The following is an 11,081-nucleotide window of genomic DNA, read 5'->3' on the forward strand; positions in this document are numbered from 1 at the left end:
ATTTTAACAATATTTGTTCTTCTAATCCAGAGGCATGGAATGTTTTTCCATTTGTGTCTTCTTCAATTTCTTTCATAAACCTTCTATAGTTTCCAGATACAGATATTTTACCTCTTTGGTTAATTTATTCCTAGGTATTTTATGGTTCTTGGTACAGTTGTAAATGGGATTAATTCCTTGATTTCTCCTTCTGCTGCTTCATTATTGGTGTATAGAAATGGCCACAGATTTCTGTACATTGATTTTATATCCTGCAACTTTGCTAAAATCATGGATCAGTTCTAGCAGAGTCTTTTCAGGTTTTCCACGTAGAGAGTGAAAGTTTGACTTCTTTCATACTGATTTGGATGCCGTTTATTTCTTTTTGTTGTCTGATTGCTGACTCTAGGACTTCCAGTACTATGTTGAGCAACAGTGGTGAGAGTGGACATATCTGTCATATTCCTTTTTTTTAAATATATATATTTTTAATGTTTATTTATTTTTGAGAGAGAGAGAGAGAGAGAGAGAGAGAGAGAGAGAGAGAATGCAAACGGGGGCTGGGCAGAGAGAGAAGGAGACACAGAATCCAAAGTGGGCTCCAGACTCTGAGCTGGGCCCACTAGGCCCCAATGCAGGGCTCAGACTCATGAACCATGAGATTATGACCTGAGCCGAAGCTGGACACTTGACCAACTGAGCCACCCAGGTGACCCTCCTGTTGTATTCCTGACCTTAGGAGGAAAGCTCTGTTTTTCCCCATTGAGGATGATATTAGCTCTGGGTCTTTCGTATATGGCCTTTATGATGTTGAGGTTTGTTCCTTCTATCCCTACTTTGTTGACTTTGTTGAGGGTTTTTATCCAGAAAGGATGCTGTATTTTGTCAAATGCTTTTTCTGCATCTATTGAGAGGATCATGTGGTTATTATCCTTTTACTAATGTTATTTATCACATTGATTGATTTATGGATATTGAACCATTCCTGCAGTCCAGGAATAAACCCCACTTGATCATGGTGAATAATTATTTTAATGTATTATTGGATTCGATTTGCTAGTACCATGTTGAGAATTTTTGCATCTGTCTTTATCAGGGAAATGGTCCATAATTCTCCTTTTTAGTGGGGTCTTTGTCTGGTTTTGGGATCAAGGTAATGCTGGTAATACACAGAATCTGAAGCAGGCTCTGAGCTGTCAGCACAGAGCCCGACATGGGGCTCGAACCCACAAACCGTGAGATCATGACCTGAGCTGAAGTCAGATGCTCAACTGACTGAGTCACCCAGGTGCCCCTAAAAATCCAATCTATCTTTAAGATAAGTTTGGTAAAAGTCTTTTAGTCATATAATTAAAAAATTAAAATGTAGAAAAGTATATAGTGAAAAATCTGTTTCACATCCTTACAGCCTATTTGCTTAATTTCCAATGCACCCCATCCCAAAGACAACTAGTTGGGAGGTTATGGTAGTTTATGCTAGTTGGCTAGACAACTAGTTGGGAGCCAAGGAAATACAAATACACTTATTTTCCTACTTTCTTTTTTTTTTTTACACACAAAGAGTAGCCTAATCTACATAATGTTCTGCATCCTACTTTTTTTTCATTTAAAAACATTTTTGAGGGGCGCCTGGGTGGCTCAGTCAGTTGAGTGTCCAGCTTCGGCTCAGGTCATGATCTCACAGTCTGAGTTTCGAGCCCCGTGTTGGGCTCTGTGCTGACAGCCCAGAGCCTGGAGCCTGCTTCAGATTCTGTGTCCCCCTCTCTCTCTGCCCCTCCCCCACTCATGCTCTGTCTCTCTCTGTCTCAGAAATAAATAAACATTAAAAAAAAATTAAAAAAATAAAAAATAAAAAATTTTTGAGATCCATACGCATATACAATGTTATCACTTTTTGTACAGCTGTACAGATTCCATGGTATGGCTATGCTATGTGTTTTTTTTTATTTTTTTATTTTTTATAACCAGTCCCCTATTGATAGCCATTTGGGATTGTCTATTATGAACAATGCTGTAATGAAAAAAATTGTTGTTGTGCAACTTTATGATGATACAAATTCCTAAAAGACCATTTCTGTGTTAAAAGTTATATGTATTTGAAATTTTGATAGATAAATGCCACTGCCTTCTGTAAGCATCTGTGTATATATTTTCCCATAGTCTTATCAACAAAATGTTAGCATACTTATTTCATTTGATGACTTGATAGATTCTCATGATATCACATAATATTTTTAATTTTCATTTCTCTTGGGAAATGAGCATCTTATATTTAAGAGCCATGTATATTTTTTCTTTTCTGGGAACTCAGTGTAAACCCTTGTCAATTTTTCTATTGATTTGTTTTATTCATTAATTTTTAATGTATTTTTAGTTCTTTTTTTTTTTTTAATTTTTAATGTTTATTTTTGAGAGAAAGAGCACATGCATGGGAGGGGCAGAGAGAGAGGGAGACACAGAATCAGAAGCAGGCTCCAGATTCTGAGCTGTCAGCACTCATGGGGCCTGAACTCATGAATTGGGAGATCATGACCTGAACCAAAGTCAGAGGCTTAAATGACTGAGTGAGTCAGGTACCCAAATATACATCCTGCTTCTTAATAAAAGGACCTGCAGCAGAGATAATGTATTCAATATGATTGGGAAAATTGAAAGGAAAATTTTCTGCCAAGCGTAATTCATTTGCTGTGATGGAGCATATTTCAGTCTAAGCTTCTATCAGCTATGGCAAAAAGGGAAAGGTATTTGGCAAAAGGAAACAAATAGAAAACCTTTAGTGGGTTCTAAAAATTCTAAACAAACTATAAAGCTATAAGAGGAATCCATTACCCTGACTCTGTTTTGTTTTTTCCCCCTAGAACAAGACAAATTCATACGAAAAATGGAAAAGCAAAAGTTCTGATGTTTTGCTTTTGATTTCACCAACTCCAGGTGTTTTCTTTTTAGAAAGGTAAGAAATTTATCTCAGAAACCAACAAATATGCTGTACTTGAAAGATTCATTCTCACTTAGATTGCTGAAAAGCGTCTCTAACAATTCAGCTAAAAAAAGAATGCTTACCTGTCTAGTATCTTTTTTTATTTATTTAAATTATTTATTTATTTATTTATTTATTTATTTATTTATTTATTTAAGTAATCTCTACAGCCAAAGTAGAGCTTGAACTCATGACTCTGAGATCGAGAGTTGCATGCTCCTCTGACTGAGCCAGCCAGGCGCCCCCACGTGTCCAGTATTTGATTCAACTGAAAATGGACACCAGAAAATCCCTTTCTTTTTAATAAATTAAATAAAAATAATTTAAAATGAGTACTTTTGAAAGCACTGATACTATAAAAGGTAATACTAAAAAATAAAGGTCCAGAAGAAAACAAAATACTTGGAAACTCACAAGATGGTATAGGGACCATTTGGAACCCCAAGGTCAGTATGAAGATTATTTTAAGCTGAAGACATTTGAGAATCAATACGTGCAGAAAGAAGCCTTCTCAGAGCTTCCCTTATATAACTAAAAGCAGAAACTTCTGGGAAGTGAGGCTGCAAGAATTTCCCTGTCAGGGTCAGCCTACCCCAAGGAGAGAAATCAAGAGTAAACCTACTATAAATCCCTTTCCCAGAAGAGTTTTATGGCCATGAAAAGTAAGGAAAACCACTCACAGCAGCATAAACAAACTATCACAAAGTTTCTTTCCAGATTGTTTTTTTAAAAACCCATTTGTTTTTCTTAAGTAAATCTCTTTATTCTTCCCACAAAGTCTGTTTTTCTCTACTAAATTAGGTTAGCCTCTGACTAACTGTTCAATGAGCTAGATTCCTCCTTTATTAACACCATATGCCTATGAATAAACCTTAATTATCAGATCCCCAGTTGCTGAACTTAAAAGGGTGGAGGAAGTTTTTCCTCTCTAACAGTGGTCAAAGGGACAGCAGTTTTTTCAATGAGGAAAAGAAAATGGGGTGGTAGTGCAGGGAACTTCAAATATTTTCCAAAAAGAGGAAATCTAAATGGATCATAAACAAAGCCTTTTAATTTCATAAATATCCAGAAAAGGCAAATTTAAATCACCCTTCTGATTGACAAATATTAAGAATCTGACAGTACCCAGTATTTGGCAAGAATGGTGAACAACAGGAGCATTCAAACACTGCTGGACAGAGTGTAAATAGACACAACAGTTTTACAAACAGCTTGACATTTTCTAAAAAATTGAATATACAGATATTCTAGGACCCAGCACTTTCTCTTCCAGCTATACACTCACCCTTGCTACTCAACTGCGGACTATACACCAGAAACCTCAGCATTTCCCAGCAACTTGTTAGAAATGTAAATTTCTGGGCCTTACTATAGATCATATGAATTAAACTCTGCATCTTAACAAGATCTTGAGTGATACATAAGCACCTGTGCCCCAGGATCCATGGACAAGAATGTTCTTGATAGCTACAAACAAATAATCCCTTTATCTATGAACAGGAGAAAGTATGCTATATTCATACAATATATGAAAACTACATGTTAATGAAAAGGAACAAATTAGAGTTAAATGCAACATGGATAAGTATCACGATGTTGAGAGAAATAAGTAAGACATAAAAAAATACATAGACTATAATTCATATATGTAATCTTCAGTAACAGTTACAACCAAACTGTGCTGTTTATGTTTGATAAGGTACATTAAGGTAATGATACTAAAAAGGGGAGAAAGTAAAGCAAGAAAGTGATTCAGGGTGAAATCAGGGTGGAATTTCTCCAGAGGAGAGGGGTGAGTTGTGATCTTGGAGGGAGGGAGGCAGTTGTAGGGTGTTTACAGAACAGGTGTATGTGTTGGATAGTGTCTAAAGTGTTTCTATTTTATAAGTATTTAAATGGTTTATAAGTTCTGTGTAGTTTTCAGTATGTGTGTTATATTTCACATTAGATAAATAAATGCTATAGACTTATTTCCAATGATATCTGGATGGCTGACAATGAGAAAAACAATAAACAGGAAGTAACAGCAAAGTAAATTGGCACTGGATAGACTAGAAAAAGAAAAACCAAGGCCTCCTAGTGTTTGTTCTATTGAAAATAAGGCCTTTTTTTTTTTTTTTTTCCTGGGTAAGGCAATCTTTATTTTCCATGAGGGATGTTTGGGCATACAGACTCAAAGAGTGGATGTGTTCTAGGGGGAGGGGTAGAAGGAAGCAGGAGAATGGGAGGAGGCTACAGACCATGCCAGGGTGGAGGAGGAGATGGGGATGACAGAGGGTGGGGAGGGGTTGGGGTTGCGTGGCAGGGGTGGTAGTGGTAGATGGACACAGGATATAGCACTTAGAGATCAAAGAGGAGGCCATACCCCAAGCTCTCACCTTACATGTTTTCCTCCTTCCCCTAGTCCTGCCCCCTGTCCACCTGTTTGCATTTGACCACAGACCCTCACAGGAGTAGCAGTTCAAGAACCCTTTTCTGAGTCAAACATAGAGGGAAATGGTGTCCCATGTTGGAACTATCAGAGGAACATCCCAAAAATTGAGTTAAGGAAGATTTGGCCACTAGGGCACCTAAATAGGAAGTTAGGTAAGGTGAAGAATGCCCAAAAAGAAAACAATCAACCTCGGCTATGCTTTCTGTAGCTTTTATACCTAGATCTGATGTTCATGGAGTGGCCTTGAAGCCTCTCATTATCATGGCCTTGATGGAGATTGGTGAATATATTATTTTAATCTGGAGAAAGTTCCTTTCTGTGTAAAATAGACTATATAAGATAACTAAACTTCAAATTGTTGAAAATAAACCTCACTTGAAAGAAAAAAAAAACCCAGAAATTCCTAAGAATGTGTCCAAACATTAACAGATGATAACAGGAACAAAGAAGTCCTTGGGTTCATGACCACTTCAGTATATGCTTCAGAATACAACTCACTTTTTTTTTTTTTTTTTTTTTTTTACAACTCATTAAGAAGGCTGGGCTTAAAATTGTACTCGGGACTCTAAGAAAGTAGGCATAAGACAGAGGAAGATAAATTTAGGATGGACTTTGAGAAAGAAGTGGCAAAGAAATCTGAAAAATGTTACAAATTTCTGGAAAGATAAAACATAAGAAATCACTAAAATTTATAAAAATAAAAATGGTCATTAATTGTCTTAGTCCATTCCGGATGCCATAAGAAAATACCACAGACTGGCTAGTTTATAAACAACAGTAATTTATTTCTCACAGTTCTGGAAGTTGGGAAGTCCAAGATCAAGGTGCCAATATGGTCACTTGGTTTACAACTGTGCTTTAGTGCTGTGTCCTCTCTTAGTGGAAGGGGCAAACAAGCTCTCTGGGGTCTCTCTTATAAGATCATTAGTTCTACTCATGAGGGCTCCACCTCATGGATAAGCCCCTCCCAAAGGACCTACCTCCTAATACCACTACACCAGGCATTAGGATTGCAACATAAGAACTTTTGGGGGAAACACGTTAAGACCACAACATCAATGAAGCAAAAGTTGTTAAAGAAACCATCAAATGTGAGCTATTTCAAGAGTAGGGGGCAAGAAATTCAGGTTTTGGAAAATAGAGCAGTTGCCACAGAAAGTAGAGAATTGGGATGAACCAGCCACATTGAGCTGAGTAAAACCTTGAAGGTCATAAGAGGTCTCCAAATGTGGGGCGCCTAGGTGGCTCAGTCGGTTAAGCATCCAACTCCTGATTTTTGACTCAGGTCATGATCTCATGGTTGGTGCGTTTGAGCCCCACGTTGGGCTCTGCGATGACAGCACAGAGCCTGCTTGGGACTGTCTCCCTCTCTCTTTGCCTCTCCCCTTCTCTCTCTGCCTCTCTCTCTCAAAATAAATAAATAAGCAAACAAACAAACATTAGAAAAAAGATGTCTCCAAAAGGAAAGAACAGATCTGTTGATTACAGAATTGCAAAGAGAATTGGAACAGTTATTTTGAGATGAATTCTGAAACTGAGGACAAAAGTAATGAAAAAACTTTATGTATATACTGAAATAAGCAATAGAGAATCAGGGCCCAAGCTCTATTAGAACATGAAGACAGAAATGCTTCACTAGGCAAGATAAAGTGATACCAGCCACTCACAAATCATAGATTGTAGATGGAAGTTGGAAGACCACAGAAGGAAGTTGAAAGAGTAGTCCTGTTCATTGCGATTATTCCAGGTTTAACTAGAAACAGACCCTAAAGCAGAGTATCAAGAAACTAAAAACAAATGTTATGTACTAGGTTGAATAGTATATCTCCCAAATCCATGTCCACCTGGAACTTGTAAGTGTGACTTTATTTGGAAATAGGGTCTTTACAGATGTAGTCAAGTTAAAATGAGATTATGCTGGATTAGAGCAACTGGTGTCCTAAGAGGGGAATTTGGACACAGATATACACAGAGGGAAGACGGACAGAGATAGGAGTGATGCTGTCATCTGGCAAGAATGCCAAAATTTGCTAGCAACCACCAGAAGCTGGAAGAGTCAAGGAAGGATTCTTCCCTAGAGACTTTAGAGTTGGTGTGACCTTGCTGATGCCTCAATGTTTGACTTACGGCCTCCAGAACTGTGAGAGAATAAATTTCTGTTGTTTTAAGCCACCCAGTCTGTAGTATTTACTATATAGCCCTAGGAAACTAACATACCCTATGATCAGATAGCGGAATGAGAAAGGTCAGGAACAATTAGTTGAAATAAAACAGTAAAAGCAGAGAATTCAATATCTGGAAAATTAATACAAAACAAGAAGATAACATTGCCATTCTGTAACAAAGTCCACTAAATTTTTTTTTTTTTTTTTTTTTTTTTTTTTTTTAGACAAGGACAATTTTAATCCTCCATTATCCTGCAGTAACAACCACTGCTGGCTTTATATGTATTAAAACTGCATTTGCCAAGAACTGTGAACATTGAGAATCTTTACATAAAGTCACATGGTTGATACAGGTACATAGATACCTTCTAGCACCAACAGAATACATACACAATACATATCAAATGGTCTTGATGGATAAATTTGCTTCATTAGATACTCATATTTAGTAAAATTCACAGTTAATACAGAATTTCATTTTCTTAATTTATCTTTATTACACATTTTTTCTAAGATTTTAAGTATTTAAAAAAACACCACTCATTCATTCAAGGTTGTAATTTGTAGGGCAATAAACAATGGGTTCTAAATTTCTTAAAGGTGTCTATAGCAATTTAAAATACCAGGAGTCTTCTTTTCAATTTGTAGCACCTGACTTGAGACCTTTATTAAGTGCAAAGTTTAAGTTCATTTAGTGCATTCATTAAAATTCATTGTCACTGTTTCTCTTGTGAGAAAGACATTTCAATTGTTATTTCTCAGACTACCTATATATATAGAGAGAGAGCATGGATGTATATTCTTTCCAATTGGGTAGAATTTTATTTTCAGAATTTATAGGTAGAACAAGAACTCACAGCATCTCTGAATGGCCTTTCACTCAAAACAGTGGTGATAGTAATGTATAAAATGGATTTGGGGTCTTCCTCCCTATTTAACATTACCAAACGTGTTTCCAAAGTATTCTTGGAAAATATTTAAAAATATATGAATAATCTACCATATGGTACACCATCATTCTCTAACCATTTCTCAGTTGTTCATTTATATCAGTTGCAATTTTTTTATGAGTAACATTGTGGTGAACATCCTCACCCACAGTTTTTAGCAAGAATAATTCTATCTTTAGGATAATGTCAACTAAGTAGCTTACTGGGTCAGACTGCAGATGGTTTTAAGGCTTTAGTATACTTTACCAAATAATCTCCAGAACGTGAACAACTCCTACCAACATTAATTTACTGTGATCACGAAGTGGACTTGGTATCAATGAAGGAAATTCAACCACAAATCTATTAGATGCCCAAGCATCTCAAAACTCACACCAAAGAAGCAAGGAGACAATATTAATGATGATTAAGCCAAAATTCAAATTCTTTAAAACATTACTCAGCTTCAAATCATGATTTAATTAAATCATGATTATTTTAAGAAAATTAACTCATTAAATCATGATTATTTTAAGATAATAAACAGAAAAGCTTTGCACAAAAAAATCTACTGTTTTTCCAAAAATAAAAAGTTAAAAAGAGAAAAAGTCAGTACTAAATGACCAAAAATTTTTATTTGACTAAATTCTATTTCATGCGTAAGCATGACAGTCTCCCCTGTTTTTTAGACTTTGGCAATTAAAAGAACACGCAGCCTTATACAGAACAGTGAAAATGCCAAGGGTGAGAGTAGTCTACAGTTTTACTGTAGGATAAATATATATATTTTTAAAAGGCCTCTCTCCCTTTGGCCATATCTACTCTCAGTTCAAATCATTAAATAGGGACAAATTTTCAAAATCACTTCTTTACTTCTCCAAGATTTTCGATGCTACCATCATTCACCACCTCTGGCCATATTTCCTGAATGACATCAATGATGTCATCTGTAAAGCCTTCCTGAATGATGATTTCATCCTCTCCTGTTACTGAGATACCACAGGAGAATTTTTGAGCAAAAAATCTTTGTACTTCTTTTAGATCAATTTCAAAAGTTGCAGGGCCACATACTCTTGTTACATATTTCTTCTTTGCTCTGGGAATTTTGGCTATCATAACCTTTTGTGGTACAGTCTTCTTTTTTTGCTTTATTTGACCCCTTCCACCTGTCTTCTGCTTTTTCTTCTCTTCTTCTTCCCCTGGTGTGCCTTGACCCTCACTAGTTCCAGCTTCTTGTTTGGGTGAATTTTCTATAGTTAAGTTTTGCAAACTCATTTGGAAAATTCTCTAACCACTGTTCACATTTAGCGACATCAGGCATATATTCACAGTACTCTGTTGGTAATGAACAGACTCCACAGTAGAGGACTTAAAGTGGGTAGTCTGCATCTAACTTGGTATTTGCCCAGCTCTCCTTTGCAATCATGCCTACCAGATTCAGAAATATCAGCAGCCATCTCAAAAACCCAGGTGGTCACGCAACCCCTGCTGCCTCCACTCCACCACTACTGCCAGCTCCACTGTAATTTGACCCTTGTCTAGGATACAGAAGGAACTGTTGCTAAAGAGAAAAAAAATCTTCCTAAGGCAGAAATGAATTCAAGTTATCAGAATTAACATCTCACTCACAATGCCTTCTTTAAGAAGCAGTCTGGGGCGCCTGGTGGCTCAGTCGGTTGAGCCACTGACTTAGGCTTAGGTCATGATCTCACGGCTTGTTGGTTGGAGCCCTGCATAAGGATCTGCGCTGATAGCTGGGAGCCTGGAACCTGCTTCGGATTCTGTGTCTCCCTCTCTCTCTGCCCCTCCCTCACTTGCACTCTGTCTCTGTCTCTCTCTCAAAATAAACAAACATAAAAAAAAAAAAAAAAAAGGCAGACCTAATTTCAGTTCCTGATGTTACCATCCTGTGTGTTACTTTGGGCCTTTTAGTTAATCTTCCTAAAAAACATTCCTCATCTCAAAAAATGAGTAAAAGGTATTAATTACCTAATATGGTGCAGGCTTTGTAAAGCACCCATTATGTAGTAGGGACTCATAGTAGTGCACTTCCTTTTTCCTTACCCTAATATAAGATGATAAAATGCTACTTAATAAGACTTTGGTGCTGTGCTTATAAAATGTACATGCCAGAAAGGGTACCTTACTCTGAAATTTATGCTGCTGTCTTATTTCCCTCATGAGCCTGTGGTGGTGAACTTAACCAAATATATTTTCTAATCTCCCACCCTTAGTGACAGACTGATACATATACCAAATCTTACACTGTAAACACTTGACTTGTTAAAAGAAAAGTAGAGTAGAAAGATTTTTTAAAAAGAACAAGTACAAGGTGAAAAACTTGCTGTTATAATGAACAGAGGTCTTTAGAATTGATTGAGGAAGATTCCTTTCTCCCCCTGCTCTACCCTCTTCATCACCGCAAAGATGAAATCACCTTGTATTGATTCTTTAAAAAGGAAAGTAAAGTATAATGGAGGGACTTTACAAAGTATAAAACAAGGACGGGCTTAGAGGTTAGTTTGTTACTGTTTATTTGTTTTTTATTTAATCTTTTCTCTCCATAATCCTCTACAGATGCTTCATTTTTAAGGTTA

The 11,081-nt window shown here is 36.6% G+C and overlaps 1 pseudogene; it reads right to left on the reverse strand.

Annotated features, from left to right (window-relative positions):
* Window positions 1-9,092: 9,092 nt before the first annotated feature.
* Window positions 9,093-10,095, reverse strand: LOC122204815 (annotated as a pseudogene).
* Between the last annotated feature and the right edge of the window lie 986 nt (window positions 10,096-11,081).

This window comes from Panthera leo, chromosome D4 (genome assembly GCF_018350215.1).
Source record: "Panthera leo isolate Ple1 chromosome D4, P.leo_Ple1_pat1.1, whole genome shotgun sequence".
Taxonomy (NCBI): Eukaryota; Metazoa; Chordata; class Mammalia; order Carnivora; family Felidae; genus Panthera; species Panthera leo.